Source organism: Colobus angolensis, unplaced genomic scaffold (assembly GCF_000951035.1).
Source record: "Colobus angolensis palliatus isolate OR3802 unplaced genomic scaffold, Cang.pa_1.0 Scaffold81, whole genome shotgun sequence".
In the NCBI taxonomy this organism is placed as follows: Eukaryota; Metazoa; Chordata; class Mammalia; order Primates; family Cercopithecidae; genus Colobus; species Colobus angolensis.
In genome coordinates, this window is record NW_012121932.1 from 4,083,454 (window position 1) to 4,110,392 (window position 26,939).

A 26,939-nucleotide genomic window follows, 5' to 3' on the forward strand; every position below is an offset into this window, starting at 1 on the left:
CCTCCTGCAAGCCTGCCTCCTAACGGCTCTGTTTTCTGCCTACTGTATGTGCAAGCAAGTGGAACCATCACATGCCCTGCATGCTAAAGGCCGCAGCCTTTGTCTTCTCCAAGTTCTGTCTATTTCAGAGGCTAACACGCAGCAATTAGTCTAATTAATGTGAAACAATGAGCTGTGTTACCACTTATCAAATTGATTGTTCCCCTATCAAAACAAAACAGGCTGGCTTTTTGATGTAGTTTCAAGAGATGATTTGAAATGTCATGTTGCTGCAAGCCAATTACCTTATGACTAGAGTCACGGTCAACAGAATACATAATTAGCATGAGTTTGGGAAGGCTGCTTACTGCTAGTATGTTAATTAACTGTCTTTTGTCATAAAACAAAAAGGTTGTAGGAAAGGTTTTGAAATAGGTCTTTTTTATTTACATTTCTTTGTGCTTATCAACGTGAGGCATGACAATGCAAAAGAATAGAAAATTTTAATTCCACTACTTCAAATTAATACCCAGCTGCAAGGTCAGGCATAATGTGCAGGCTGCAATACCATTCACCTCACTCTAGTCCTGCCCCAGTGTATTATATTACTCGTGGAGTTAAATTAAGTATCGGGTAAAACTCGAATGTAAGAAATACTGAGCTTGAGGAAACAAATCCCCTAATAGACTTCTTTGGGGTCTCACATGTTTTTGTGCATCTTGCTAGGGCTGGACAGTGCTCGGTTGCCCTGGGGATTACATTCAGGTGTCAGCTTTCTACTTCAGTCTTGAAATTTGGAGAGAATAAACCCATCATCAAATGATGTTATTGCCTTTACCTCACTACGGTAGAGATAGAATGCATAATGGGCACCTGTGGGCTTGTAAAGGAATCCTATCTGTGAGGCCAGGGCTCCGTAACTCATCTGTAGCTTCCTCTCGTATGTGATAGCTTGGCAATTCCACATTCTTGATTAAGGAACCAATTCTGAATTTCTTGAGCTTTAATGCATTCAGGGAGTAGCTATCATCAGTAACTGACAATTAACAATCAAGTTCATGGCGGACTTATGCCATGGTTTGACATGAATACTAGCAAACCAGCTTCTGGTTTGGAGAACAAGTTGGAAGTCCCTCGAATTCTAATATAATTGTTCTACCGTCTAACGGCATTGTTTCACCTGCAAAGACGGTTGGGAGAGATTCTCTTGGGGATCTCATAATTTTCTATGAGAAATGTGTTACCATTTTGTGAGTGCTTAAAAACCCTTCAATTTTTCTCTGGATGTGGTTCAGGTCTGATAGTAATATTAGAAAGCTGCTCAGGGGTCTGAGAAAAATGTATTATATTGCTATTTTCAGATCAGTTTAATTTACAAACTAGACTTTCTGTTCTAACTTGTTTCCATCTTTCTACATAGTTTCTTTCATTTCTGATATCATTAAAATCCTTAAAATATGATATGGAAAATATTAAATAAAGGGGGGCAATGCTTTTTCTTTTGGAGTATGGGTTTCTCATTTTGGTGATGCAGGGCAAAGAACCTTGGGGTACAGATATTTGACAGAAAGGAGGCAGATCTCAGCTGTGTTAGACGAGAGAGGACAGTAAGTTTCTGGTATTCTCTTTATCTCTTTGTAGCAGATTCTCTTCCCTTTGCCAATAAAAAAATTCATCATGAATTGTAATTATGGTCTTTACAGGGAGTAGATGGGTGAAAGAGAACCAAGATGAGGATGGCTACCTGAGAAGCCTGGCTCATTAAATAGTATTAATAGCTAACCATTGCTGAGTGCTTTCTCGGTGCCAAGTATAGTACTAGTCCCTTTCTACATTTCAGACAAACCACAAAGCCCAATAGAGGCATGGGCTTAGTACGTGAGGTAGCTAACAACAACAAAATATGTGCTATTTTCACAGCTCGGCATGGAGACTCTAGAGTGTCTGACACACTCCTGTTTTGGAATCAAAAGGTCTGAGAACCCTATAGTTGAGTGAAATCTTAGAAACATACTTAACCTCCCTTCCGGTGTGGAATTCTTTCTATACTGGCCCTGACAGATTGAAATGAGACTCCTTTCAGGGAGGAGTCTCTTTGATGGAATTTGGAGAAACATCCAAATATGTTCCAAAAGTTTTTGGATTGGTGCTGATAAGAAAATTGAGAATTCTTGATGCTTGGTTGCTACTCTATTACTCTAAAGCTAAGGCAGAGCTCATACATAATGTGAGGTACTATACTTCCGAACCTGGGTCACTTAGAAGGACAAGCAAAATCCATGTAAAAAGGCTTGGCTGAATAAAAGTCCTGTCTGAACAAGTCTTGGGTGAGTCTCAACGAGAGAGCATCAATTAATCTAAAATTTATTTATTTATGTATTTCTTTATTGAGACAAGCTCTGTTGTCCAGGCTGCAGTACAGTGGCATGCTCATGTCTCACTGCAGCCTCAACCTCCCAGGCTCAAGCAGTCCTCTCACTTCAGCCTCCTAAGCAGCTGAGACTACAGGCAGGTGCCACTCCACTGGCTAATTTTTGTGTTTTTTGTAGATGGGGTTTCGCCATGTTGCCCAGGCTACTCTTGATCTCCTGGGCTCGAGCTATCTGCCTGCCTCAGCCTCCTAAGGTGCTGAGATTACAGATGTGAACCATGGTGCCAGGCCTGAATATACAATTTTAAATGTGGAGACTATAACATCAGGTTTGATCATAAACAAGTGCAAAGGTTCACTTGTAATATTATTTGCTCCCAGCTCAGGTCCTAATTTGACTATTCCTCAGTTGATAAAAATCATTAAGCAGAACATCAGGTTTCATATGATATAATTCTGTCAAAGAATTTACCTCCTTTTTTTTTTCTCAAATGGGAAAGAAAGAAGAAAAGAGTTAAAAGGGAAGGAAAGAAAGGAGGGAGAGAAGAAACTGTTAAGTCACTATCAGTTGCCAGGCACAGTGCTAGCTTACATGTTTACATACTTTCGTACAGGGCACTATGCTAAATTTTTGTACTACCTCATCAAGTTCTCACAGCAACCCTGCAAGGTGTGTACTACTTTTCCAACTATATATTTTTGCCAATGTTAGTGATAAGTCAAGAAGCCTTAGAAAGGATGATTAAGCCAAGGCTCTGAAACTGACTTTGACTCTAAAATTCTAGTTCTTCCAACTACACAAGGCTGTTTGGTATTTTTATTGTTGTTTTTAAATTTTATTGTAAAAGCTGAACTGAACAAGGGTCTGACTGTTTTTTACAGTAAAAAAATAAAAAAAGAACATGAGAACACCTCCAATTATCGTCATTAAAAATGGAACAAAATGAATTGGGGACAGTAACTAGCTCCATCCTATCAAGCAGTATGATGAGTTACATTTCCATCATTTGGCGTCCTGAGGATGAGGGATTTAAGGAATGCTGAGTGATAGCAACATTTTTATTCTGAATTCCAAATGTTTTCCTGAAATTGAAGAACATTTTAAGACAAATCAGTGTGTTTAAAAAACAAGGTATTTTGGTATGTTGTTCTCCTTAAACCCTAAAATTCCTCAGAAATGTTTTCTTCAGTTTTAAGTAAACCTTGAACATGTGCAGAAAAGAAGTACTCAATGGAAAGCAATGTCTTCACCAGCCCATCTAACAGGTGGGCCCTCAAGCCAACAGGACTGTTGCTCTTACCACAGAGATAAGGGTAGAGGAGGGCTCTCTGGAAGGACCAGGGTATGGCACAGCAAAGGGGCATGAAATGAGCTGTCCTCACAGACACATTCTTGAAATGGCAGTCAGGCACTTGGCTCGCCTCCAGCACCTTGCACAGAGCCAAACATCTCTTTATGTCAGAACAAATTGGGCAAGCCTCAAATCTTTCTTCTTTTCTCTGACTTCAGTGAGATGAGTGTATAAGCTCAGGGAATGAATGAGAAAGAGAGAGACAGAAAGGGGGAGGAAAAGAGAAGGACAGTTCACTTCACATGAAAACACTATGACACAGCTACACACCTGCAAATTATTCCTGGGAGCTCTTAGAATCCTTTATGAGTGGTGGTGGTGGTGAAAACAGAGAAGCAGCAGGGCCAAGTCACCACTTTCCTGCACTCAGATCACCAGGACTCAAGTTCCTTCCCCATACCTGGAACAGACACTTCCAGACATGCCTCCATGCCTTTGTGCAAATGGCAGGAACACTTGGCCCTTTTTTCTATGCTATCTATTCCTTTTGCTCTTGCTTACAACCTGCTTATCTACGTTCAGAGCATGCAGCATTATAAATTAATCCTTACATGATTTCACAGTGGCATATATGTCAGTGTTTCTGTATGTTAAGTCTCAAAGAAAATGTAAAAGTCCAGAAAGTATCCAGCTGGGAAGATGGCAAGACAGTACACAAGGGGAGGAGACACAATGTTAGAGAACAGTCGGAAAGCCTCAAAATATATTTGATAAAAAGACAGTGGTATACAGAATGTGGTGGTCAGCAATAGAGGGCAGAATATATATACAAATATATAAAATATATCATAGATACATATACATATTCATTCCATATATACATATATATGTATCCATGATATACTACATGGTATATAGTTTATATATAAAATCTGCCTTCCAAGTATTGCTTTTTGGAAAGTAGAGCTAATTCTTAAAGAAAAATGGATGTGTAAGTGTGTATGTGTGTATGATATATACATATATAATATAACTCTATGATATATATAACTATGATATATATACATGTGTATATAACTTATATATAACTATGATATATATACACATATATAACTCTGTGATATGTATGTGTGTGTATATATACATATACATAACGTTATGATATATATATACATATCCATTTTTAAGTAGCCTCACTTTCCAAAACGTAATATATTTAGGAACAGACCAATAGAAGAGGCATAGAGAAACTAAAATGTAACCTGGCTTTGTGCACAGCCCTGATCATACCAGATCACTGGGCCTTGTTCTGAGAGGCAAAAATAAATTTCAGAAACTAAAGACAATAACAATGAGTAAAATACTGGATTACTGGATTTAGCACAAATATGAAGAACGTGAATTTGACAAAGATTATTTTTTAAATATGAGATGATGGTTGCTCTTGAGGAAATGTTTGGTATGGGAGAAGATGAGACCTATCAAATAAGATGAGATAATATAAATATTTCATTTAGTCGTTATCATCTCTTTATGATGATGAGAAGACATTATTATCATATTTTTTATTCTAACTCATACAAAATGGTCAATCTTCCACATTTGTAATGGGCTACAGCACACTAATCTTAGTTTGGCATAAAGCTCATACAAACCACTCAATATTTTCAATATAAATGTAATGACTTCTGATTTTAGGGAAACATAACAATGCTCAAAAAAAAAAAATCACGGGTTAACTCTAAACTCTCCTATTGGTCATTTATGTAAGTATGTGCACTTGCAAAAAATAAAATAAACTTTCTGCATATTCATTATGAAGAAGACAGATGGCAATCAGTAGGAGAGACAGCAAATTTCTTCTTGAGGATTAGGCTCCAATTGGTTGAATTTCAACATCAACCTGGCAATTTTACTATTAAGTCAGCAGAAGTGAGTTCTTATACACTATGCCACTTACTACCAGAGAACATCAGGCAAAGGGAAAAGAACACGCTAGAATAAATCGTGCATTATTTCTGGCATTAGTTAAAGGAACAGAGCATTATAAGAAAAAAAATACAGTACCATTGATTTTTACAGGTGTTTAATACAGATAAGCTGAAAAAAGGGTTTCCATTTTAAGCCTAGTGATGGCAAAAGATGCATTCAAATATGTTCAAAAGCAATCTAAAGTCTTCTAAAATGGTGTTTAAGCTATTCAGGCAAAACGTAAATAGTTTTTGTCATAGTACTGAGGAATGTAGAACAAAAACAGTGTCCAAGGAGCTGACTCTGGCACACTGCCGGCCACTGTCAAATCAGGGGGGTCATTAAAACAGAGGTAATACTGTTTATCCATTACGTGATCACAGGTTATTTAGGGAAAACAGTAACAGACTGTCCTTAGAAAGGTAGGAGGCATAATTACCCTGGAAATCTCCAAGTCCCACTCTCCAGAGAAGATACCAGAAGAAACAATTACGTTAAAGAGTCAAACGTATGCTTAAAGAGTTACTATATAAAATAACTAAATCCTTGATTTTTTTAACCTTGTCTGTTGTTAACATATTTCTTTAAAATTCAATTTGAAAGAATAGGGAAATTTTTGCTTTTATTGAACAACCGTAAGTAGATATACATTGAACTGCTTTGCAAAAACCAAATTTAAAAATAAGGTTACATCTACACAACCATTCAATGGGTAATTTTTCTATTTACTTATTTTGGGGAGTCCCTTGGTCTCCAATTTCTGCAGAGCTGTGTGTTCATATAGTAGATTGCATAATGAATAAAGCAAAAAAAAAAAAAAAAAAAAGAGCAACTATTTTTGACCACAAAGACATAGCATTCATAGATGCTATAAGAACATAGGTTTGTTTTTGGCATTCTTCACTATGTACTAGGTTTTGTCTTCCTCTCTTTAGCAACCAGTCTTTCTTCCTTAGAAATACATTTGGTAACTCTGGCTGAAATATAAATTCAATTTCATTTCTATGATTTCCAGCTCTTGTATGTCTTTTTAATCCACCCTCTTTTCTCCATGACCTTGGCCAGATACTCACTTCTCTTTCCTATTACTACTGTGATCATATCCTTACTGATGGTATAGTACATGCTCTTGCATAAACATCTAAGAAGAATTCATTGTTGACCAAAGTCCCTCAGGTCAGTTGACCAACAAACATGAATTTAGGGTCTATTTTCTATGCCATATAGCAGTGAGGACATGGCTGATATAAATGAGGACGGAAGGGGTTCCATATACAAAAATATCAGCCTCCATAACAAGTATTGGAATAATTGCAAAACATGATGTTAACTGAGACAACAGAATGTTGTGGAGTACAAGCTAGAGGAGTAACTAGAGTTAAGCTGGATGGGGTTGTTACACAGATGCCCAGTCACTAACAGATCTCGTGAGCTGTGATGGCTGATTCATGTTTTGGAAATGCTAGAATAGAAAACCCACGACTCAGATACTTTTGTCTGTTAAACATGTGATACGATCAGTTACAAGCCAGAGCACCTCAAGTAGTAACCTTGCCAAGCCTGGTTAGTGATAATTCTGGACACTAAGTGGCTCAGCTGTGACCCTCTGTGTGTCTCAGAGTTTCCGCACGGGAAATGTCATGGGACTCTTTTGAGTTATAAAGGACATGTTAAGGAAGACTTTGTGGTATCAGTAACTTAATAATATTCTGGAATCCCGTTATACTTGTAATATTATGGAACTTAGTTATAATGGGTCATGGAGTATGTCCCAACTCAGAGGATATCAGAATCTGTATAATACAGAGCTATAACTAGTATCTATTTCAATTCTACATAGGTTGGATGATAGGGTGGCAAGAACATACATTTTTTTGAAGCCAGAAAATTAAGGTTCAAATCTTTGCTTGAACAATGGTGAGCATTGTTTGGTAAGTCATTTAAGTCCATTGGTGACTTGTCTGTAAAATGGTGAAATAGTAAAACCTGCCTTTTTCTGGGATGTCATAGTGAAGCTCAGGCAGGTGGATATGCATGAAAGTGATCATAAGTGTTTACACACTATACATGCATAATTGTTATTCTTCTTTCCCTAGTTTGTACTACAAAGCCCTGCTTATGTTGGGGGGAAATCATTCAGAAAACACACTCATTCCCCTAGGAAAGAATTCTTACCACTCTTGTGAATTTGAGGAATAGTATCTCAGTTGCATTAACTGGTGTTTATTAATGTATTATGAACCTCTGCTGTGGCATCTGATTCACAATAAAGAGATTAAGCATACTAATTTGTCATTTATTTTCCAATGCCTGCTTTCCTGCCTGCAGCACCACTAATATCCCAGGAGCTCCTCAACCCAATTATTTCCCATTTTGCATTACTGCTGAAAGTAGTGCTAATGTGCCCAAAAGGCTTTAGTCCTTGGTCATGAAAAGAAAAAAAAAAAAAAAAAAAAAAAAAAAAAGAGCTGTTTCTCTCCCAACCACAATGCTATTGTCATTTGCTGAGAGGAAACACCCCTGGACCACTGGGCCATATCTAGTAATCAAACCAAATTAGCAGCCTGACTGCGCTGTGGACATGAGCAGCAGACCTGTACTTATTTAGTATTTATTTTGGGGGTGGAAGAGAATTCCATCTGTAGAATGAAATTCACAACCTAGAGGGAGTTGAATTATATAATGGTTATATATACAAACTGTTTTGTTTGCTTGTTTGGGGAATTGCTGGTCAAAATCACTCAAATAACTAGTGAACTCAACTTTTTCATCTCAAAAAATTAATAAGCAGGTGTTTAGCCAAACCCAAATATTAACTTGCAAACTAATTTGTGAATATAGACACAACTCATTATTAATAGAAGCAGCATAAAGATTTTTCATTTTCTATGCTTTTAAATCCAGCCTTATAAATGGTTTGTAACCTAACCATGTAATATTTCTACCACCTTCCTCAGTCTTTCACTTTGAAATGTGCTTTTTGCTCATCCCAGGAGTTTCTGTATTGCTTAAGGCAAAATACTCCAGCATACCTTCACAACTATAAACTGTAAACATTTCTCTGCCTTTTTCTGTCCAAGGCTCAGAGCCCGTTTAAATGTCAGTGGATAGTTTCAGAAACATACAAGACTCCACAGTCACCAAAAATAATTATTGTCAAAACTTGCCAATTTCCCCAAGAACGTAAAACTTATTATTTTTAAAATTTGATAATTTTAGCTATGAGGAGAAACTAACTGAAAACAGATTGTTATTTATTTCAAAGATGTTCAGCACCAAAGATGAGATGCAGCAGATTAAGTTAATCTCTATAAGGTTATTTCTTACCATTATTTTCTTAAATCCTCCCCTCGCTTTAATCAAGAATAGGAATGTTAAGGGCTTGACGCAGGGAAGAAGCATAGATTAGTGGTTAGCATAATAGTGTGAAAGCCAGGGAATGTGAAATCTATTCTGGGCCAAGTGGTCTTAGGTTAGCACATTATTTACAGCCTCAGTTTCTCCATATATAAAACCAAAAGCATTGCACACACTGAAAATGAGAGCTTCACTGTGCTGACATTGTTCAGTGCTGACTATGTGCCCGGCACGATGCTCAGGGCTTTAAAAGGATTACCTTGTACAATATTATTATCTACTGCTTAGTAGATCATAATATCATCCAAAGTTTACAAATAAGGTAACTGAGGTACAGAGATGTTAAGTGAATGGCCACACAGCTGGGAACCAACTGCGGAGGCTGAGCGCTAACCCACAGACAACACTGCTCTCTTCATTGTTGGTTTAGCATTATCTGGAAGGGCTTTGAGGAGTGGGATATGTTACACACCTAATCCAGAAAATTTCCAGAATAGTGGCCCAGATTTTTCCCCCTCCTTTTGGGGCCCTGTGCCACCTGCCCTGGGAAAAAGACCACCCGGGCTCAGGCCTCCCTGGCTTGGCTGCACCTGGTAGCCCCCACATACTGCAGTTGCAACATAGCAGTGTTTTATCTGCCAACTGAACCCGAGACATTTGTGCTCGGTTCAGCGCAGCTGGTGGAGGGAGGCTCAGATTTCCGCCGCACTGAACACAATGAAGCAGCCCTGTCACAGGACCATTACGAAAGCACATGCTCCCTAGCTAATTTTTGTAGCATAAGAGTGTAGACTATTTAAAACTATTCCCCGCCCCCAGCTCTCAAATGCCTGCCTAGGAGTCAAGTTCATCCAGGGGTCTATTGGCCATATGTTATTTGGTGTCACTTTCTTTCTGCATATTGGGGAACACACACACACACACACACACACACACACACACACACAGAGAGAAACTGGCTTCCAGAGGAAAATGTTCATGATTGCTGGCATCCTGGATACCAAATGGCTCACATGCAAAGTGTAAAGGAGCAATGCTGCAGCTCCTCTGCTCAAACCTGGTGTCTGCAGGGAAAGCCAACTTGAACTTGACTTGCACAGATGCTAAAGAAATGCCTCTTTCACTACCAGCATTCATCGTGGATCATCAGAGTTAACTCACCAAAACGGGAGCAAAGGTTTAAAGGTCTTACCACATCACATCCTGGGGTGCTGCATGGAACACGGTTTCAAAATATATCACATTCATGGGTGTTCATTAGAAACCGTGGTCATTTAGTAATAACACATCACATAATTGTGGACTTAATAGGAGCTATTAAAAATGAGAAGTGTGTGAGGTAATGCACATGTTAATTAGCTCAATTTAACCATCCTACAATGTACACATATTTCAAAACATGTTGTGCCTAATAAATATACACAACTTTTATTTGTCAATTTCAAAAAAAGAAAGAGCTACTGATCTTCACATTCCATGATGCTGGTTAAACAGTGAGTACTAACATAATGCCTTTTGTGGCTAGGCCAAAAGCAAATAAGCATTAAGCTACGTTAAAGAATCATACTCTAAGAAACACACCTGAGTACCTTAACTTATCTGGGATAGGGTTGCAAACGGTGCATGCCTAAGTTTCCTGAAATTCAACAGTTTTGACACGCAGTTAGTAGATCAGTATTTGCACCTTTAAAAGATCTAAACTGAGTTAAGAGCTGCTTGGTATCCACTAAAATCTCACTGAAGGGAAGAGAAAAACACAAATCATACATACGATTTTTAAGATGTTTTGAAACAAGTTCCCCTAAAAATAAGGCTTTCAAAGAAGGCAAACACTGAAGATTTGCTAATAAAGAAAAATATCTTCCCAAATAAGTGATTCAAACAATGTGGGGCATCTTTCACGGCTTCAGAATCCTACTCAAGGTTTAGGGAAAACATTCCTTAAACTTTCAGTAATCAGATATTCTCATTAGAAAACACTGACTGCCTTCTTTCAAACATCACAACCAAATTTAAACCATTTTGTAAGAAAGCATCAAAGAGTGCAAACCATTGTTATTAAAGAAAGAGAACAATAAAAAAAAACACACACAGGTTTTGTGGGTCAATATGGAGCAAACTTTCTTAAAAGGGGAAATATTTTGGCAAAACTTACCCTAAACACACATTCAAATAATGTCTCGAAGTTGTGAAAAGACCCTAGGAAATGAACCCTTCTCCTTTCTACAAATATTGAGAAAACATTTACCAGATGCAAATGAACTGCTGAACTCAATCCTTGGTCTTAAAAATGTATTTCAATAGAATAGCCAATGTGTCATCTAAGTATGAAAAAGATGTAACATAATAGCATTCTGAAAAATGAATTAGGAACACATTGTCATCAACTCCAGGAAAAATAATAAAGGTAGAAAAGATTAAGAGGCAAGCATATCTTTCGGAATTGTAAAACAGGTTTATAGGTCTTCTAATAACAACTTTTACTCAAACCTTACATAAATAGGCTTAGATGATACAAATATTATGTGGGCTGTGTGGACACTCCCAGGTTCCTAATCATGTTTAGGGATTACTGGACAGAACAGAGACATTTCATTCCTATTGGGCCGAGGGATTACAGCAAAGAAACATCTAATATTCCATTTTTTAATTTCATGCATTTTTTATTTACCTTTAATGATGCTGTATATATTCATCATCCTGAAATATTAAAACAGTATGAAAAAAGTAATAAATTGGTGGAAAATTTAGGGAATAGGAATGCAACAGCACGCAAATCATACACTATCAAGTGCTTGATACACATTTAAAATTACTGCCTACTACGGCAAAGCCAAATTCCTAGCAGATTTCTGAAGCACAAAGTCACAATAAGAAGATCAGCAGAACAGACTGAAATAATAGAATATTCATCCCTCTAATCCATATGCAATTCTTTAGGGCTTTTTTTTTAACAATGCATATGAGGTCTGACTGTATTCGGGATTTAAATAAGTTGTCTCCTTCTTGCTCTTCTCAATTTTTGTAAAAAAAAAAAAAAGCATATACAGTTATCATTTCTGCACTGCTGCACCAACAATGACAGGGTTAGCACATTTCCTCACACCTCAAATGAAACAATAGCATTTTTAAACAACAAAAGTGTTAAAAAGAAATGCATTTATTCATCCCGCTAAAACCTCCTGAAACAGCTTTTTGGGAAAAAGAAAAGTTGTCATTATTCATGGGGGGAAATGAAGTGATGTTTTGTCATTTAATTACCAATTAATGGATTGATATTGTAATATAATATTGCATTTGAATACTGAGAAGAGCTAAGGTTGGCATTTTATTTTTGCTTCACTCACCTTCCCTTGCAGGGAGATGAGAGTGCCTATCAGACGTTATTCAATATTGTAACAAGGACTAGAAAATTGTAGAGGAATAAGGAACCATCATCTGATTTGGCACGGGCACTTCTGGAGAGCACTTGAAACTCTAGGAAAAAGAAAGGGCACACTGGTCATCAGATGCCCTGTTCAACAAGGTGCCTGCCGTGGTCCTCATCCTCTTAGCCCATGTCCTCATTGCCAAGAATTAGCAGCTATCTTCCAGTGGCTGCTGTGTGTTTCTTTTTTTTCCCTTCAACTTTTATTTTAAGTTCCAGGGTACATGTGCAGGATATGCAGGTTTGTTACATAGGTAAACGTGTGCCATGGTGGTTTGCTGCACAGATGACCCCATCACCTAGGTATTAAGCCCAGCAACTATTAGCTCTTCTTCCAGATGCTCTCCCTTCCTCCCTTCCACCCACCACAGGCCCCAGTGTGTGTTGCTCCCCCGACGTGTCCATGTGTTCTCATCACTCAGCTCCCACTTATAAGTGATATCATGTGGTGTATGGTTTTCTGTTCCTGTGTTAGTTTCCTGAGAATAACAGCTTCCATTTCTACCCATGTCCCTGCAAAGGACATGATCTCATTCCTTTTTATGGCTGCATAGTATTCCATGGTGTATATATACCACATTTTCTTTATCCAGTTTATCATTGATAGGCATTTGGGTTGATTCCATGCCTTTGCTATTGTGAATAGTGCTGCAATGGACATATGTGTGCATGTATCTTTATAATAGAATGATTCATAATCCTTTAGGTCATATGGTATTTCTACCTCTAGATCTTTAAGGAATTGTCACACTGTCTTCCACAATGGTTAAACTGGTTTACACTCCCACCAACAGCGTAAAAGTGTTTCTTTTTCTCCAAAACTACAACCTTGCCAGCACCTGTTGTTCTTTCGGTTTGTTTGCATAGCTTATTTCTTTCATTAATGATCCTTTATTGTCTCACAACAAGGAGGAAAACCAACAAAGCAAAAAATACTTCAAATTCTTCCTATTCTTTGAAGTTTTCTGTATATCTTCTTCCTTTTTTAAACGACTTTCTTTTCCATTCACCCAAAAGCATTGGTCCCTACTTTGTGCTAACGTTAATAGCAAGTTTCTTATGGCCCAAATCACATTCCACTACATGGAATGGTCCTTTGCCATATAAGCATGTCTTTTATGGGATTAAGTCCCTTCAGGGCAAAGGCTGAGTCTTTTTTTTCCATTATTTTCTCTCTTGCAATACTGATCACAGCTCTTTGTACCTTGTGGGTATTTAGTAATTTTTTTTTTTTTTTTGTCACTGTCATTGAATTGATGGAAGCTAGTTAAATGTTTTATTTTGGGTATGTTCAGTGTTTTTCAGTTCACTATTCAAATTAGACAATTCTACCAGTTGTGGACATGATTTGTTACTATTAATAATCCTAAGCAGAGGGATATAACACCATTTTAGAAAATAAAGTGGAGACAACCAACGTGTTTTCCCACCTCAAACACTGACCCTAACAGAAAAGAGAGTATACAACTTTGTAGAACAATGGAAATGTTTACAGGGTATGGAGCAGACAAAAACAATACAACTGTAGAAATAAAAATTCCCATTATTGCCAAGTAATAGAGAGGCATATAACATTTCAAAGGGGCATATGGCAGAGGAGAGAGGAAGCGTTCATCATTCCATTTAGGGGAGAAAAGAAGGGTTTCTTTATGGAGAGAGATCTCACTACACCCAAATTTAATAAGTATAAAAACACCGCCTGGTAATATTTTAAATAAGAAGGAAAAATTTAAGGAAGTTTTCATATTCTAGACTTTTGTCATTTGTGTAGCAGTAATGTGCACCATTTTCATCCAACACTCACAATACATAATACATTTCAGAGTTGAGATAAACTGATAATTCAGTTTTCTTCCTTCTATTCTTTCTTAAATGTTTTAAGTTTATTCTTTCATTCCCTTTAAAGACATTAAATAGCTTGAGAAAAAAATATTGAAAATATGGAGTGATGAATGGCAAGAAGAAAAGAGAGACAAACAACTCATAAAAGATGATGTAAATTGTAGGAAAAAGCAAACCTAATGTCTTTGACAATCCCTCTGCCTTATGTCAGAGCAAACTGCCCTCAATTCTGATCATGACACAGTGGTCCTATCTACGATATGATATCATCTTTTTTTTTCAGCTCAAATTCCCATGCCAGTAAGCCTTTCGACTCTAGGCACTCATTCAAAAATTCAGGAGTGTTCTCAAGTTCTTGTGTGAACCAAGATGTGTCAACCCACAGCAGGTGGTTCAGCTGCTCTGAGATTCTTTGCTGAGTATACCCAGCCTTTGGCTAAAGCCTCCAACAAACAATGCATTGCTTTGCAATCAGCCACCCGTTCCTGCTAGAGTTAATAAATTACCTGCTATTTATAACTGTTGACAACAGGTCAAGGGTGTCACATATGATGGGGCAGAGAAAGTAGCAAAAGTTTGCTAACCTTTAAATTCTATACCAAACATCAACTCCATGAAGGTTTGTCTTCCCTTTCCTATGAAAGCATTCCTTCTCTTGTCTACTTATCCTCTTTATGGTTGCATGAACTTTGCTTTCCCTGCCTTTGTGGACTGATCATATTTTATCGGACTTCTTGAAAATGTTTCTAAAACAGGAATAAACTACATTATAAAGTTTCCAGAGCCTGACTTGGCTTTATAGATTCAGCGGCATGTGTGTTAATTCATTAAAAAAAAAAAAAAAAAAATCTGAGCTAATAAGAATACACTAGGGTTAGGCCAGGTGACATAAACAGTTGGAAAGAGAAGCCATTGGTAACTATGGCTGTCACCCCTCTTACCTTACTTGCTCCCTCCTTCCAGGACAAATGTGTCCATTTATCCTCACTAGGATGTGCAGTTTCCCACCTCCCAGACCATACGTTCCCTGTTTTGAAGTTTCTATTTAGTAGGATTTTCTATTCTCTGGGAAATATTCTAAATATTTTACCCACTCCACTGAAACATTTGAAGTTGTGGGAGTTTTTTCTGTGGGGCTCTTAATGGTTAAATATTAAAAATTTCTAGGCCAAGCACAGTGGCTCCTGTCTGTAATCCCAGATCTTTGTGGGGCCAAGGCAGGAGGATCACTTTAGCCCAGGAGTTTGAGAGCAGCCTTGGCAACATAGTGAGACCCTGTCTCTACAAAAAAATTTATAAATTAGCTGAGTATAGTGGCATATTCCTGTAGTCCCAACTACTCAGGAGGCTGAGGTGAGAGGAGGGCTTGTGCCCAGGAGTTTGGGGTTGGAACGAGCCATGATAACAGCACTGCACTCCAGCCTGGGTGACAGAACAAGAACCTGCCTCAGAAAAAATAAAAATAAAAATAAAATTAATTTAATCTAAAAAACAGTAAGAACATTTAAAAAAAATTTTTTTTTTTTTTTTTTTTTTGAGACGGAGTCTCGCTCTGTCGCCCGGACTGGAGTGCAGTGGCCAGATCTCAGCTCACTGCAAGCTCCGCCTCCCGGGTTTACGCCATTCTCCTGCCTCAGCCTCCCGAGTAGCTGGGACTACAGGCACCCGCCACCTCGCCTGGCTAGTTTTTGTATTTTTAGTAGAGACGGGGTTTCACCGTGTTAGCCAGGATGGTCTCGATCTCCTGACCTCGTGATCCGCCCGTCTCGGCCTCCCAAAGTGCTGGGATTACAGGCTTGAGCCACCGCGCCCGGCCAAAAATTTTTTTTAAATGAAATTTCCTTATGATTCGACCTAATGCCTTATCTCACTTGTGTCTTAGAATGCTATTTTCTGGTGCTTAGTATTATAGTACGGTGTCACACAACTACTCATATGCAAAAGCTGGGCTTTAAAATTGGGTCTATGTGGGTTCAAAGCTTGTGATGCTGACCTCCATATTCTGATGTCCTTGGGTAACTCTCCATTGCTTGGTCAAGCAGAAGGGGAGTTAGATCTTTATCACAGACATATTCGTCTTTTAAGTATTTGGTAACTCTGACATGATAAATCACAGTATCACAGATTGGGACCTTCTACATTTCTCTATAGAGACTTTTCTTTTTTTTGTTAGAGTTATATGAAATGAAATCATTTGATGGTGAATTTCGGCCTCTGCCTAGAAAGGTACTGTGCCCAGTCTACATGTAAATATGCAACTCTGCCCAAGTAGCTTTAAAAAGTCACTGTTCTAAAATGAGATTTCATTAAGAAATAAATACCAATACTCTCTAATTAAAGTCTGAATAGATAATAATAATCTATACAAAATAGCTAACACTTGGAGGAAATCAATTACCAAATCCAGCTGAAAAATTATAACTGTCTCAATTGTAAAAGAGACGACCAACAACCAGAGAAAATGTATCTCTTGAAAACAAATAATGGTATCAAGGTTGTCATTGCGCTTCTTAAGAAAAATGCTCACAAATCAATAAATTTAAAGAAGGAACCATGGCTTACAGTGGTAAATATTTTTCCTAGTCCTCCTCTCCAAGGCAAATCCATTGGCACACACCTGTTGTTATTTAACAAAGTGAATACGGCAGGTGTGTGGAAGGCTTATCTTTAAGTCATCAAGGATTTCTGCTACTCCTGAGTCTCAGGCAGCTTCCGGGTATCATGGATTATCAGTGTGTTCCTTCATTTGTTTATATAAATGGGCCAATGGCTGTTGAAACACTTCAGAGCACTTAACTAAAGCAAACAAAGCTCTTGAACTTTAAATATCCAACAAGAGAAGCTATTGACAAGTAGGACTTTACTTAGCAAATCTCAGTATTATTTGTAACCTTAATACAATCTTACAGATTGATAAGGAAGCCATACAACCCAGATACTTATCTTCATTTAGATTCCACATAGAAGACACTGTACTAATTTTAGACAAGGTTCCAAAGACAATGCTACCACTTCATAGTTTTGCTTTGTTTTCTTTTTAAATTTTTATTGTTGAGATTGAAGAGGAGTTTACCCAATTAGAGAAAATTAGAGAAGGGAAAGAATGTGTTTGACTTGTAGCTTAGCTTTCCAGCTTTCTGCTTTCCTATTTCCTCCCAAACTGAAAGGTATTTCAGGAAGCTATCCTGTGATGAGAACCTTTGATTAACATCTCGGTGCCAGATTTCATCTCAGTACTCCCATTAACTGAAAGAATTTGCGTGAGTCACAAACCCTTCCTGAGCTCCAAAGTCTTGAATCTGTAAAAGAAGGGAATAGACTGGATGCAAAGACCTCTTTCAACTCTAATAGATAATTATTTTACTATTTAATGTATTTACAATGATGAAATCAATTGATTGTTTTATACCAATAGCTAGAGAAGGATGTCACAGTACTGTTGTATGTAAGGTTGCATAAAATATTCTCAAGTGAAACAAATGGATTCTTTGTTTTGTTTTCTTTGTGTTTAGTAAGAAAATATCTGTGTTTCTTTGGAGATTGGTATTGCAATTGTGTGGAGATGCTGGGTTTCATTCTTCCTTGGGAATTTCATAATCTTACTTTAGTTACTGCTTGGATATGGCTTTCCTTTTGGCACTAAAAGGAAAAACACACGAGAAAACTCATTCTTTTTAAAAAATTTAAATTACTTAACTTTATTTCCATTTTCCTTTCTAGGTTGACAAATAAGTTGAATTCTAGCTTGTCTCAACTTTTAGGTTTTCTAATTCGACAGACCTGTTTATCTTCTTACATCAGACTTAATAGAGTCACCCATTTCCGGTAGGAATGTAAGCTTTCTTTACAAGATGCAAGGCATTAGACTAAAATAGTTTCTCAGGAAAATCCCAAAACTTCTACTGTCTCCTGGCCTATGATTTTATAACTTATAGCGCAGAAAACATTAAAGCCATATTCACGTCTTTAGCTGCTGATTGACTGCCTTTCATTGCAATGAAAGAGAAGTCTGTTTTGTATATACCCTTTACAAAATGGACATGGCTGAGCTCTACAGGACTTGAGGGCAGGTTCCAACTGCAATACATTCTTCTTATTTATCTTTTTTTCCAATGTAATCACCAGTAATGATGAAGCAAAGTACAGAAAAGCTGTAAAACGACTTTCTTTCCCCCACATTCCCCAGGGCTGCATTAGGGAGCAATGCCCAACATCTTTTTAAGTGCCTTGCTGTATTTTAAGTTATTTTGTTAGGCTGGGCATGGTGGCTTGTACCTGTAATCCCAGCACTTTGAGAGGCCGAGGCAGGCAGATCATTTGAGGTCAGGAGTTTGAGACCAGCCTGACTAACATGGTGAAACTCCATCTCTACTAAAATACAAAACTTAGCCGAGCATGGTGGTGGGTGCCTGTAATCTCAGTTACTCAGAAGGCTAAGGCAGGAGAATTACCTGAACAGAGGAGGGGGAGGTTGCAGTGAGCAGAGATCATGCCACTGTACTCCAGCCTGGGCTTCAGAGTGAGACTCCCTCTTCAAAAATAGTAATAATAATAATAATGAATAATTATTTTATTTTATTATGTTTTTCCCTGTATTAGACAGAGTATGAACTACGGAATGATAAAATGTAATCTTAGGCACAGATCCTGCAGGCAATAGCTTTTGAAATTCTCTGACGTACTAAGTTATAATTGGGTTTTAATGCATAAAATGGCTGAGCAATTTAAATGTTTGGAAAAGAAAACAGTCTTTCCTAGAGTTTATGAAGTGGTAAGCCTATTTCTTATAATGATTAACTGTGAGTCATCCTTTCAAATACAAGCATCCATTAGCATATGCTCCTCACAAGAAATGCTGAAGGCACTTGCCAATTTACCAAACTAGTGTCTTCTTATGGCAAATTTGTCACAGATTTTTATCTGAGAAATGAAGATGGGAAGTAACGAACCATGAACCATATTGAGTTTGCTGTCTACCTGCCTTGCCTTACTAGGTGAAGAACAATGTTTTAAAAACATATAATCACTATCTGTCTGCATGTGTTCTTGCTTGGAAACAGAGAAAGCGCTACATCAGGAGGTGTATAGTCTACAGAATGTGTCACAGTGACAGAGGCCTGTCCTTGAAGACTTGATCCACCTGTTTGCTTCTTACCAGAACTTCCCTTTGCCATCAGTTTCCAGTCCCACACCATAAACATCATTTCAGTATGGTGAGCCTTCTTCCCCACTTCATGTCAAAGTATGCAGGAAATGCAGGCATCATTACCTCTACATGTCAGTTGTGAGAGCTTCTGGGCCCAGAGACAAGTCCTTCTTCCACAACCTTCCTGTTCCTTAAGGAAAGGTTTGAATAGATAAATCATTGGCCTAAGCCTCAGAAGAACAGTGGTTGGAACTGAGCTCCATCACACATTGGTTATACAGCTGAATACTGCTTAAATGTTCTAATGGAAACAATACAATGTGGATACAGTAATAGGCAAATTGGGTTGTTGTAAGTGTCCACTGGGATAAAGTAGGCAAAGATAAGGAGGTTTGCAAATACAATCTATCATCATAAAAGAAATCAGGCCTTTTAATTTAATTTAATTTAATTTTTTTTAGCTACAATTCAGAGGCTGAGAGAAGGAAGGGACAGGCAGAAAATCTGAGATAGTGAGTTCTAAGTTATATTTAAATTAATATAACTTAAATGGAATGGGAAAGAGAAAAAGGTTAATAAATGCACAAGACAAATAAGTTTGATTCCTATTGATGCTGGAAGTGTATGTAGTGGTAAGTTGGGCAGCCTTGCGCTGTGAACCAGTTGAGATTGCTTACGCTCTACAAAGTATTTTAGTCTGAGAAGAACTAGAGGTCACATGATTCCTTAGCATCACCATCCTAACAAGGTCCTTCTGGAAATGTAATGATAAGGAATCTTCAGTCCAGCACCACAGAAAGATACATAGTTGCAGGCAGATGGCTTCCCGTCATGATTTATCCAGATTTAAACTAAATCTATTAGCTCTTCAGTGGCAAAAACCTCCCAACTAATGAAGTCCACCTACTGTCTAACTTGACGGGTCAATCAATGGTGACTTTGTAGCATCAATTTAGGAGTACAAATTCCCATTCAAGTTGCTTATATTTTCTTTGCTAACAAAACTAGAGGAGTAGCAAAGTTTATCTAAAATTCTCATCTTCCAAGACGTAAAGCACAGGCAGGTACACTCACTTCGAATTTAAACCAAGTTCTAATGATAAAGTGCTCAAGTCACTATCATCCAAGCAAATTGTTTAAAGAAAACACACACACACACACCCATAGAGACATACAGACGGCATGCAATCAGTATGTCAATGCACATTGGATAAAGGTACAATCTAATGTAATATATTTATCTGAACCAGTAAATAAATGGTATGATGAAATGTAGTATCAGGATCAAATATACAGTGTGGAATAATGAGAGCTGTTACAACTACTGACCTTGAGCTTTGAGCACTAGCTGTGTGATCTGGGCTTGCCAGCCATATCAGCACAGTTTACAACCCAACTCAGAAGTCGAGATAGGTGATAAGCAGAGGTTAGTGACAATAATGCTATTGTTAGAATGCCATTATTAGATTATTACAATATTACTGAATATCATGAGAAATTGCTCTTGTAAATATTTCTCAATTTATAAAACATTTCCTGGTTTAATTTCATCCCTATACTAATAAGCCTTGGAGGTGAATATCATTGATTCTATTTTTCAGATAAGGAAACTGAGGGGTAACGAATTGAATCTTTCTGAGTCCAAAAGTCCTTCTCTTAATTTTAGGCCATACTACACAAATTCCAATTTCAGATTTGATCCCAGAGTCTTTAGCTAGAATGATGTTATTATTGCTCCGGCCTTTGGTTCAGAAAGGATTCTAAAATTGCTCCTTCATATTTTTACACACTTTGGTTATAGAATGGCTTGTTAAGCTCTGCAATAATCAGTTGACCACATGAGTGACCTTCAGTATCTACAATTTTCATGAGGGCCCTTTAAGCTCATCTCTCTTTCCCAACTATATGAGCAGCGGGGTGATGGATCCCTGCTGTCCATCATCGACATTGATACGGAAGCACTAATTGCTTCAAAACCAAAAGAAAAATACAGTTCAGATCTACAGATTATGATCATAGAAAAAGTCTGAAAAAATTATTTATACTTAATGTTAACAGTGGCTTTCTGTATGTAATGGAATAATGAGTGATTTTCATTTTCTCATTCAGGTTTGTCTTTATTCTTAAAATATTTTACAATAGATATGCATTATTTTGTTACCAAAAGAATTAATTTAAACATAACAGTGATATACTGATCTGATTTTAGTGAAAAAGAAGTCTGTAAACTGTTCTCCCTTATTGTACTAAGACACTCACCTTATTTTGTTCTGGTTTTTAAAACATACTCAAAATGTGATCCATAGTTACACTGTGTTTATTCATTGCTCTGGTTTGTCTTCCGATTTCTAGCATCTGACAATAACTGCAGGGAATGCTGAAATAAATCCTAGCTCTATCCCGCACTAACTACATGACCTGGAGTAATTCAGCCTCTCCATTTCATCATCTATAAAACAGGAATAATTATGACCTATATCTTCATATGCAGGTGAAGTTCCTTAAAATTCTCTAGTTATCCATAATGTTTTCCTCTTCAGAACTTATAGAACTTATTTCATGTAATTCACTTGACACCTTAAATTGACAGTTTCTGTATGTATTCTATCTCACGAATTGGTCAAATGCATAAACGAATGAAAGGGTATGCAAGGGTGCATACAATATCAAGTAGGAGGTATGGATAAAATGAAAGCTAAATAAAAGCTAGTCACTCACAAACAAGTAGGACCTAATAGATCCATGTAAATAACCACAATAGAAGTTAAATGGTAAGGGAAGTTGGGGAAGAGTAAGCCTAATTCCAAATAGAATCAGAATCCAGAAAGACTTAATGTATAAGGTAGCATTTGAATTAGGGTTTTGAAAGAGGAGCAGAATTTCATAGGCTGGAAACCGAGACCCGCATACAAGAAAAACTGTGAACTTTTGAATTTTCTTTTCATCTCTACCTCTTAGTATTGTGCCTACACAAATCGTTTCCTACCATTTCATTGTTCATTATTCTCTGCTTAAAACTAACTCTTTCCTGGTTGAAACTATCAAGGATTGAACATTTCTCTCAAGCTCAAGAAAGAACCATAGCTTGCACCTGGGAGCAATGTACCAGAGGGAGGAGAGCCTGGGATCTTCATAGTCCTCCTAGCTATTATGGAAATGGATTCCTGTGACACTTAACAGTAATCCTGCTATTGAGCCAAATTTGTAAGGATTGAAAACAAGCTGTGTTTTTGTTTGGTTGGTTTGGGTTTAAAACCCTGAAAGTACCTTAATGTATAGATTTATTTACCTGTTCGTTTGGTTGGTTGGTTGGGTTTTTTGCAAAGCAATTCCTTCACAGAGATGGAGGGAGACCAGGTTTCGTACGTTACCACATTTGCCTGGTGGAGATGCTAACAGCTCCTGTATCAGAAGGCTCTTATTAAAATCATATAACAATAGTAAGAGTTTTATAAATATTTAAAACAAGGAAGATCAAAATCATGTGACCAGAATACACACACCTTTGCCATGATTTTTTCCTTAATATTTTAGAGACTACTTGTTGTCTCTACAAGTACTGGCGTTTGTATTTTCTACGAGTAGAAAACCCAGGCACAGGGAACAAACCCCCAGAGAACAACTTATCATAAAATGTTAGGTTTTTAATTTTTCATGCCTAGTTAACAGATGAAACCAAAGGCTATATTTCAGTGACCAATAACTTTGTTGCCGTGTTCTCATTGATGCTGGAACCCATATGTAAAGAAAGATGTCCTCTTGCTAGTGGTTCATCTTTTACCTGTTCTCTTTTATTAACTTATCATCCTAGTCTGCATGGTATTTATAATAGTTGATCATGGTGCACATTTCAGTGAACGTTTGTCAACCCACTCGTGTCTCAATGCCCCATGGTTAGGGATATATTGCTATATGCAGCATTACACAGAGAAGGGTCTCAAGTCCTTATTAAAGATATGAAAAACACTAGGATATAAGTACATATGTATGTCTTTAAGTGACATTTCTTTTATTCTTTTATTTTAGAAGATTAAGCTATCTCAGTAAATATGAATCGTATTGATAGAATGACTGAAAATCAATTTACAACCAACAGCCCCTTTGTTTTGTTAACCTGTGAAGTTTATTCTTTCTCCAGCACTATAACTGTCACCTGAAGAGCACCAGAGCTCCTGACATACCTGGAGTGTGTGTGTTAACATACACACATGTACAACAAGAAATCTTTGAGGACAAGAGGGGTGAGGCAATTGTTAATCACCATCACCGTCAACATGACAGGGCCATTCACTGGTTACTGACCAGATACTGTGCAAGACTCTTTCAGATGTGTCTCCATTTAGTTCCTTACAACTACCCTATTAGGTAGATACTATTACTCCCATGTTACTGATGGATAAAACGAGGCATAACAAAGTTAGCATGTTTAAGAAAATAATAAGGGCAGAAGCTAGGACTTCAATCCAGACTTGCCTCACTCCAAATGCCGCGGTGTTTTTTTTTCTTCTTCTTTCTTTTTTGAGATGGAGTCTCACTCTGTCACCCAGGCTGGAGTGCAATGGCACCATCTCGGCTCACTCCAACCTCCGCCTGCCGGGTTCAAGCGATTCTCCTGCTTCAGTCTCCCAAGTAACCGGGATTATGGGCGCCCGCCACCATGTCCAGCTAATTTTTGTATTTTTAGTAGAGATGGCGTTTCACCATGTTGACCAGCTGGTCTTAAACTCCTGACCTCAAGTGATCCACTCTCTTCGGTCTCCCAAAGTGCTGGGATTACAGGCGTGAGCCACCATACCCGGCCTGAAATGTCATGTTCTTAACCACTCACTGCCTTCTCACCTCAGGAGAGGGATTCATGGAACAAAGCAGTGGCTAAAATAGCAGCCAGCTTGATAATGCACAAACTTTGGTATCAGCAAAGGCCTAAGCAAAGTCATGTTTCTAAATGGAAGCATCAAGGTGTTGACAGCACACACACACACACACATGCACACACACACACAGGAATTTTATTAACATCCTCTCCCTGCTGAAACTTTTAATGCAGCCCTACAATGTATTCATTGCAAGGTGCCATTAGGGCCAGGCTCACTTCAAGTGTTACCAATTCATGGGCAGATTAGAGGGCACATTAATAACGTAGTTAATATGAAGTGTTTAGAGCCTCCACATCGGTGACAAATACGACTCAGCCAAATTTCCTGACCACTGAGGCCACGGAGGAACAATTTGGTAGATTTCATCAACAGTTCTAATTATGTTCCTGTCAAGTCAAGAACGAAGTAATCCATAACTGGTGGGTGCTCGGAGACAGTGGCACAGAAGAATAATTTATGCCCAAGGCACAGGGTCCTTTCTGTAGTTAGTGTGCACAACGCTTGACTAACAAGTGGGTTCAAAAAGGAATTTATTAGGGAAAACACAGCTCTCTCGCTTTGAGAGGCTTGTCAGGTGTAAGCTTATGAGGAGTTATGAGGTAATGACTTCTAGGAAGTCTTGTTTATACAAGCATCTGGAGTTCAGGGCTCTCGGCAGCCTCAGAAACTGCAGGTTGTGAGATGCAGGATCTTGGCTCCAAGCCTCACTCAGACTCTTTTCAACCGCTAGATTTGAGCCACGTCTCTTGAGAGGATTTGTGGGCAGACTTTTAAGTGTGACAGGAGGGGAGGCTGGATAGCGGGAGCCAATGAGGAGTCAACTTAGGGAATAGATTTTTTAAAAATAACAGTTCAATCCTCAGATAGCATTATCATCGGAGATACAGGGATAATGTTAGAAGGAAAAAAAAAAGGGATGCTTTTATGAAGCTATAAATAATGTGCTAATGGAATGTGCAAAGGAATTGTTAAGAACAGTAAACTGAAATGTCATAATACCCCAACCCTGGGCGTGCTCTCACCTCCTACAACTGAACTATGAGACAGACAATTGGAAAAGAACGGGGGGAGGAGAGGAAGGAAAGGGGCAAGGTGGGGAGGTTGGGGGAGGAAACGCATCATGCAATGTTTGAGTGATTTTCCACTGTGATCTATATTGGGATGCAGCTCCTGTTCTCTCCAACAGGGTAATTTTATACATGACATTCTTATTAAATATTTCAAAGGGGGGAAGGGAAGGAGGAGGAGGAGTTATATGTCTGGTGCATATTTTTTAAGAGTTAAAGCTGGTGGTGTTAGCAGAGGCTTGGTTATTAGTACCGATCAACTGTTAATTAAAATAAAATGAAGCTTCTTAAACTTCATCACCTTATTGCAAATTATGCAAAAACCACAACTAATTGCATTATTAGCAAAAATTACATTTAAAAATAGCTTCACACAAAGAACTAAAATTATCTCATCTAAACTCGCTTTTACCAAATGAAGCCTGAGGAGACAGAGCTCTGAGGAAAACAAGGGAAAACAAAGGTTTTTCAGCCTCTCATTTAACAGAGGGAGGAAAGACGAGTAGAAAAAGAGAGAGAGAGAAAGAGGCAGGGGAAGAGGCAGAGAAAGAGGGAGAGGAAGGGAGGAAGGAAAGAAGAGAGAGATTACTAAATACTAATAGAAATCGTGAATAATGTGACATTACAAGGTAAACTATTAATATTAGATAACAAATTTAGATAATTCCTACTAAGTACAACATGATATGCATTTGGATATAGCCAATTCCTGATCCTCTACAAAAATTTTTCCAGGCAATGAACTGAGAAAAACCAGGATTCATTATTACTAAGACCTTCTTTGGTTTTGAAATGTAGGGCCTGGTCTGAAATGGGGTGAAAATAAAGCCCAAGAATGAGGAGAAAGATGTTTGCAAGTCACTGGGCACTTACATGTGAATATATATACATTTTTTAAAAATAGAAGATGATTATTTATTGTTCTTTTTACCCCAAAGATGCTTCTACACTTCTCCTGGGTAGAGAGCCAAGAGCTGCCTGTCTGCAAATGACTTTTCATGCTTTATTTTGCTACACAGAGACTTCAGGGTGTCCACAGGTCCCTTTGGGCTCTCTCATGTTGTACAATCGGCAATATGCTAACACCAAACAAGGCAGTGCATTTGCTCTTATGAGCAAGCTACACAATAGCTCATTTACGTGAATCATTGGACATTTAATATCATTTTGATTCATTTTTTCTCTCACTGCACCCCCTTATTTTTAAGGCTACCATCATCTTTACTCAGGAACAGCAGGTATTTTAGCAAAAAGTAAAACATTAGATGAACAAAAGGACAATTATAATATACATTTCCAGGAATTCCTTGCTCAACATTGACTGACGCTGCTAAGCTGAATGGGAAGTTCCTTTTGACTGTTAGTCTTGGCCTGGTTTCTCCAGTAGGTGGAGAACACTAGCATTATTCTTCTAATCCAGGAGAGCTAAAGACAAGTCACCTGCTGAAATGTCATCCTGCTTCAGGGTTATGTTGTATAATCCTTTACATAAACAGCAATTGCCTAAGGAGCATCTTACAATCAACAACACTGAAGGAAAGCCTGCAAGCTCATTCAGCAAAATGGCCACATTTACTAGCAGAGTAAACTGGCCCAGCTTGTGATGCATG

General features: G+C 37.9%; 1 protein-coding gene across 8 annotated transcripts in view; it reads right to left on the reverse strand.

Annotated features, from left to right (window-relative positions):
- Nucleotides 1-26,939, reverse strand: part of ESRRG (estrogen-related receptor gamma) — a 656,319-nt gene that overhangs the window by 311,437 nt on the left and 317,943 nt on the right. The gene's annotated exons all lie outside the window — the stretch shown is intronic.